We start from the raw sequence: 8,008 nt of genomic DNA, 5'->3' as shown, positions 1-8,008 counted from the left end.
CTCATCTAGTACATTATGACGGCGGGTGAAGTGATGCTATATTGAAAATTCAATTGATGCTGAAGTCAGCATCTCACGTTGCATTTCTATTTCGACCAGAAATAAATGAGTTCAAGTTATTCAATATAGCGTGAGTTACTAACACAGCTCTGAGTAAAAGAGACATATTCCATATTCCTACAATATTGTCTAACTGTTCTTCCTACTGTATTGTCCAACTGTTTTTCCTACTGTATTGTCTAACTGTTCTTCCTACTGTATTGTCTAACTGTTCTTCCTACTGTATTGTCTAACTGTCCTTCCTACTGTATTGTCTAACTGTTCTTCCTACTGTATTGTCCAACTGTTTTTCCTACTGTATTGTCTAACTGTCCTTCCTACTGTATTGTCTAACTGTTCTTCCTACTCTATTGTCAGACTGTTTGACAAGTAGATAAATGTATTAAAATTAGACTTAGGTACTGTTGATGTTGACGTTTAGTAGCTAATACAGATTTCACCCTTTGAATTAAGATAACAGAGACACAGCACAAATGAGAGCAAGGCTACTATTATTAGTCCATGAAATAGTTTGGCTTGAGCCAACAGCTAGTCGGTATAACCCAAGAGCAAGCCTACTGTTATTAGTCTATGAAATAGTTTGGCATGAGCCAACAGTTATAAATCAAATCAAATCAAATCACCAATACTTCCGGCGCCGACAGAGATGGCCGCCTCGCTTCGCGTTCCTAGGAAACTATGCAGTTTTTTTTTTCTATGTGTTATTTCTTACATTAGTACCCCAGGTCATCTTAGGTTTCATTACATACAGTCGAGAAGAACTACTGAATATAAGATCAGCGTCAACTCACCATCAGTACGACCAAGAATATGTTTTTCGCGACGCGGATCCTGTGTTCTGCCTTACAAACAGGACAATGGAATGGATCGCATGCAGCGACCCAAAAAAACGACTCCGAAAAAGAGGGAAACGCAGCGGTCTTCTGGTCAGACTCCGGAGACGGGCACACCGTGAACCACTCCCTAGCATTCTTCTTGCCAATGTCCAGTCTCTAGACAACAAGGTTGATGAAATCCGAGCAAGGGTAGCATTCCAGAGGGACATCAGAGACTGTAACGTTCTGTGCTTCACGGAAACATGGCTCACTGGAGAGACGCTATCCGAAGCGGTGCAGCCAACGGGTTTCTCCACGCATCGCACCGACAGAAACAAACACCTTTCTGGTAAGAAGAGGTGCGGGGGCCTATGCCTTATGGCTAACGAGACATGGTGTGATGAAAGAAACATACAGGAACTCAAATCCTTCTGTTCACCTGATTTAGAATTCCTCACAATGAAATGTAGACCGCATTATCTACCAAGAGAATTCTCTTCGATTATAATCACAGCCGTATATATCCCCCCCCAAGCAGACACATCGATGGCTCTGAACGAACTTTATTTAACTCTTTGCAAACTGGAAACAATTTATCCGGAGGCTGCATTCATTGTAGCTGGGGATTTTAACAAGGCTAATCTGAAAACAAGACTCCCTAAATTTTATCAGCATATCGATTGCGCAACCAGGGGTGGAAAAACCTTGGATCATTGTTACTCTAACTTCCGCGACGCATATAAGGCCCTGCCCCGCTCCCCTTTCGTAAAAGCTGACCACGACTCCATTTTGCTGATCCCTGCCTACAGACAGAAACTAAAACTAGAGGCTCCCACGCTGAGGTCTGTCCAACGCTGGTCCGACCAAGCTGACTCCACACTCCAAGACTGCTTCCATCACATGGACTGGGATATGTTTCGTATTGCGTCAGATAACAACATTGACGAATACGCTGATTCGGTGTGCGAGTTCATTAGAACGTGCGTTGAAGATGTCGTTCCCATAGCAACGATTAAAACATTCCCTAACCAGAAACCGTGGATTGATTGCAGCATTTGCGTGAAACTGAAAGCGCGAACCACTGCTTTTAATCAGGGCAAGGTGTCTGGTAACATGACCGAATACAAACAGTGCAGCTATTTCCTCCGCAAGGCTATCAAACAAGCTAAGCGTCAGTACAGAGACAAAGTAGAATCTCAATTCAACGGCTCAGACACAAGAGGCATGTGGCAGGGTCTACAGTCAATCACGGACTACAGGAAGAAATCCAGCCCAGTCACGGACCAGGATGTCTTGCTCCCAGGCAGAATAAATAACTTTTTTGCCCGCTTTGAGGACAATACAGTGCCACTGACACGGCCTGCAACGAAAACATGCGGTCTCTCCTTCACTGCAGCCGAGGTGAGTAAGACATTTAAACGTGTTAACCCTCGCAAGGCTGCAGGCCCAGACGGCATCCCCAGCCGCGCCCTCAGAGCATGCGCAGACCAGCTGGCCGGTGTGTTTACGGACATATTCAATCAATCCCTATACCAGTCTGCTGTTCCCACATGCTTCAACAGGGCCACCATTGTTCCTGTTCCCAAGAAAGCTAAGGTAACTGAGCTAAACGACTACCGCCCCGTAGCACTCACTTCTGTCATCATGAAGTGCTTTGAGAGACTAGTCAAGGACCATATCACCTCCACCCTACCTGACACCCTAGACCCACTCCAATTTGCTTACCGCCCAAATAGGTCCACAGACGATGCAATCTCAACCACACTGCACACTGCCCTAACCCATCTGGACAAGAGGAATACCTATGTGAGAATGCTGTTAATCGACTACAGCTCGACATTCAACACCATAGTACCCTCCAAGCTCGTCATCAAGCTCGAGACCCTGGGTCTCGACCCCGCCCTGTGCAACTGGGTACTGGACTTCCTGACGGGCCGCCCCCAGGTGGTGAGGGTAGGTAACAACATCTCCTCCCCTCTGATCCTCAACACTGGGGCCCCACAAGGGTGCGTTCTGAGCCCTCTCCTGTACTCCCTGTTCACCCACGACTGCGTGGCCACGCACGCCTCCAACTCAATCATCAAGTTTGCGGACGACACAACAGTGGTAGGCTTGATTACCAACAACGACGAGACGGCCTACAGGGAGGAGGTGAGGGCCCTCGGAGTGTGGTGTCAGGAAAATAACCTCACACTCAACGTCAACAAAACTAAGGAGATGATTGTGGACTTCAGGAAACAGCAGAGGGAACACCCCCCTATCCACATCGATGGAACAGTAGTGGAGAGGGCAGCAAATTTTAAAGTTCCTCGGCATACACATCACAGACAAACTGAATTGGTCAACTCACACAGACAGCATCGTGAAGAAGGCGCAGCAGCGCCTCTTCAACCTCAGGAGGCTGAAGAAATTTGGCTTGTCACCAAAAGCACAAACTTCTACAGATGCACAATCGAGAGCATCCTGGCGGGCTGTATCACCCACCGCCTGGTACGGCAACTGCTCCGCCCTTAACCGTAAGGCTCTCCAGAGGGTAGTGAGGTCTGCACAACGCATCATCGAGGGCAAACTACCTGCCCTCCAGGACACCTACACCACCCGATGTTACAGGAAGGCCATAAAGATCATCAAGGACATCAACCACCCGAGCCACTGCCTGTTCACCCCGCTATCATCCAGAAGGCGAGGTCAGTACAGGTGCATCAAAGCTGGGACCGAGAGACTGAAAAACAGCTTCTATCTCAAGGCCATCAGACTGTTAAACAGCCACCACTAACATTGAGTGGCCGCTACCAACACACTGACACTGACTCAACTCCCAGCCACTTTAATAATGGGAATTGATGGGAATGATGTAAATATATCACTAGCCACTTTAAACAATGCTACCTTATATAATGTTACTTACCCTACATTATTCATCTCATATGCATACGTATATACTGTACTCTATATCATCGACTGCATCCTTATGTAATACATGTATCACTAGCCACTTTAACTATGCCACTTTGTTTACATACTCATCTTATATGTATATACTGTACTCGATACCATCTACTGTATCTTGCCTATGCTGCTCTGTACCATCACTCATTCATATTTCCTTATGTACATATTCTTTATCCCCTTACACTGTGTATAAGACAGTAGTTTAGGAATTGTTAGTTAGATTACTTGTTGGTTAATACTGCATTGTCGGAACTAGAATCACAAGCATTTCTCTACACTCGCATTAACATCTGCTAACCATGTGTATGTGACAAATACAATTTGATTTGATTTATAAGCAGCAATAGAGACCAATGATAATCCTGGTCCCCCTGGAAAACCATTCAGGGCCCTCTATGGACCTAATCCCTATGGAGTTCCCTAATCTCAAATCTAATCTCCTATCAATTAGAAAAGGCCAAAGAGCCTGGGTAATTCATCTGACAATGGAAAGAGTTGGGGAACAAACTGCTTAAAGCACTAAACCCATTTGGACTATTCGTCTACAGCTGGAGAGGGGGGTTGGGTTGTTGAGAAGGTGGGAGGCTGTATAGGCCTGCTGTGAAGGTGTGGAGAAGGGGGTTGTTGAGAAGGTGGGAGGCTGTATAGGCCTGCTGTGAAGGTGTGGAGAAGGGGGGGTTGTTGAGAAGGTGGGCGGCTGTATAGGCCTGCTGTGAAGGTGTGGAGAAGGGGGTTGTTGAGAAGGTGGGCGGCTGTATAGGCCTGCTGTGAAGGTGTGGAGAAGGGGGTTGTTGAGAAGGTGGGCGGCTGTATAGGCCTGCTGTGAAGGTGTGGAGAAGGGGGGGTTGTTGAGAAGGTGGGCGGCTGTATAGGCCTGCTGTGAAGGTGTGGAGAAGGATAACTGATCCTAAGGGTGTGATGACAGTGTAACACAAGTGGACAGTGAGAGAGAGTGAGGCCAAAGATTTGTGGTTAGGCCGTCGCTATCCGCCCTCCGACCATAATCGTTGGACATACATAGACTTCTCTTTCTCACCGCTCGCTTGTCACAAATAATCAAAGCTACTCTTAACATCCTGGCTGTGTTTGAACCAAGGGAGATGTTTTTAAACAGGGGAGTCTGCACTCAGTATACTGCACCATGGCAACAGTGCTGAAGACGGACGGGTGGCTTTGGGAAAATGTGGCTTTTAAGAAACTGTAAATCTCCGTAGCTACACCACCACTCCCCAGGCTGGCTCCTTTACGGACGGAGTGACAGGTGGTGTACTCCAGTTTGATGATGATTGTTTTCAATGCCCCCCCCCCACTCCCCCCCCATCTCTGCACTCTGTCATTTGGAACAATAATAAACAAGCGGAGACGAGAGCAAAAAACCTGCTGAAATCTATTACCGGGAACAGTGGGGTTATGGTGGGGAAAGAGAGGAGAGCAAAGGGGAACGTTATATTCTCCCCCGCTCTCCTCTCTCCAACTACAAACATCAGTGTAATTTCCAATGCCATGCTGATTCAGGCCAGGCTTGCCACACACTTTCCTGTTATCTGATCTTAACGGGTGGTCTCTGCTCTCCCCCTTTACCTCAGACTCGCAGATCTGGATATCTTCTCCACACCACACTCGGTTTGGGGATTTCAACTGTACCACAAAGAACTATTGGAATTATTTTGAAAGGGAAAGGGAATATGTGCGGTTATAGCCTGGAGGATTCAATATTCCCCCTTTAAAATGTAGCTAACTGTTTTCTCTTTTTTGCTTGATTGGTAGACTAATACACTGTCTTTACAGGATAGGCCTATTGGGTGAAATATGTCCTCAAGCTGTCCGACCAGCACATAGGAAATCTTATACCAGACGCATAGGAGGGCTTAGTAATGAAATTAACCAAAAAGCTAAGAAAAAAACCCCGCATTAGTTAGTCCTGAACCCTAAATGGTTTTGACACGTTTTTTCACCACATTACAATACTAAATCAAAGAGGTGAATGTGATCTTGGGTGCAGGAAGCTAAGCTTCACCGTGCAGTGAACCCAGGTGGCCCTAATACATGTGTTTCTATGACACAGGCATAAATGTACATGCTTATGAACAACACCCCCATTTGTCTTTCAGTACCTGACACACAGACAAGCCTCACTGATGAAACCTGTCCACTCTACCAGCCGACATGGTCCATATGAAAGTAATTACAGGAGTAGTATGACAGGCCTGCTTTTGAAGAGAGAAGAAAGAAATGGTAATACATAATCAATAGAGTCTTTGGGTAATTGAAAAGCATTATATAAAACCTGTGTATGTCTCAGGGAGAGCTGGGATATGCAAGAAAAACACATTTCTAATTCACACATGCATATTAATACACACTTGTGTGTATGTGTGTGTGTGTGTGTGTGTGAAATAGGGCAAATATAAGCACCCAACTTTTATAGTCTTTCCCTTTGATCACTCTGTTATGATCGAATTAATCTGTTTTATTGGATGAGTTTGATGGAATTCATTATTTGGATACTTTGTGCATGTGTGTAAATGTATAGTTTTAACGTAAGAATAGTGTTATTAGAATATTTGAATGTTTGAGGAAAATGTCTGAATTATGAATATAGTTATTAAAAGCTGGCTCAATAACTGGAGTGGTCATTTTTCTCTTTCCAGATTACATACCAGTGACCCTGCATGGTAACAACAGACCCCGTAATTGAACTGAAAAATACATTTAAAAAAGAGAGAAAACGGACAAGAAAAAATGGCTTTCCAATGGCAGGTCATTTTAACACATCCATACATCAAAACAACCCGTAGAAAACTTCTAATCCCTTTTGGATGTCTGGAGAACCTTTTTCCCCTCAGACAAATGAAAAGTACAAGGTGCGCATCACATCACACTCTATCCGTTATGCAGGGGTTTCATGTAATAGCTGCATGACTCAAAGGCATTTCAGCTTTTGTCTCATATCACAGACTCACGGTACAAACGTAAGAATTTAATAACAGCTTGTCAGTGATAAACTACAAACTTTCCAAATCAATTCATTCATTCGCTGTAAACCTCATGAATACAGTTGTCTGTCAAAACATGCAATCCTCTATTTTGTGAATGTTATTCTTGGCTAGGCCTCGCTCAGATGAGATTCTACCGATAGGGAGAAAGAGAAGATGTATTGGAGGTAAAACATTTAATGGGGTTCCTCCTGCCATAAAGCTTGATTTCTTTCATACTCATTCATTACATGTGTTCCTGGTTACTGCATTGCTGCCTTTGCAGCGGCTGTTATTATTCTGTGCCACGGAACCTTTTATTTGGTTTAGAATCAATTCTACAAGCATTTCCTGAAGCATTAGGCCCTCATTTTGTCAAGATTTTTTTGATTTTGAGAATGAAGAAATTACTTGTTTGTCTGGGTAGTGGGTACCATTTAATAATCATGAAATTGGATACTTAAAATTATCTCACAGTGTTACATTTTATAGGAATAGTACGATGACAGGGAAAAAGTCAAAATAGAGCACACATTGAGTGGTGAAAAGATAAATACTATATTATAGTATGCTATATACTGTATACTACGGTATTATATAAGGTACTACTTTGGTACTATATAAGTACAATACACAATTTATAGATTAAGCTCTAAAGTGAAGGTACTGGATAACACTATGTGGATTCCATATAACTTAATTTGTCTTTTTGCAAAACCTAAACAGGAGAAAATAAGAGTGACTGGCTCAAAACAAAAGAGGCTGATTGAGATACATTTAGTATTTCCAAAATATGCCAATGGTTAAAATCAAGACCTGTGAAACAAATGAAGGCCTATCAGATCTTCCAGCCCAGCTTGATCCTTTCCATTTCCACCTCAGAATCCAAAGCTGGATCCCAAACTACAGATGCACAGAGAGAGTGACCTCACCTTACTACAGAGCCTGTGTCCCAAATGACACCCTATTCCCTATGTAGTGCACATAGGACCCAGGTCAAAAGTAGTACCCTGCTTAGGGAAAAGGGTGCCATTTGGGACGCATCCAGGGACTCGTTCCCTTGTTGTTCTCATCAGTGTGATATGTCCTGGGCCACATTACAACCTGATAAAGGCAAATCTATCGTCATAATGCCTTCATATCTGTTACCATCTCTGTGTACGCCGAGAATTCCTGTCAGACGTCAGAGTAAACCAAGCTTGAAAT

The sequence above is a fragment of the Oncorhynchus keta genome, chromosome 35, assembly GCF_023373465.1.
Source record: "Oncorhynchus keta strain PuntledgeMale-10-30-2019 chromosome 35, Oket_V2, whole genome shotgun sequence".
Lineage (NCBI taxonomy): Eukaryota > Metazoa > Chordata > Actinopteri > Salmoniformes > Salmonidae > Oncorhynchus > Oncorhynchus keta.
This window is presented reverse-complemented; position numbering follows the sequence as displayed.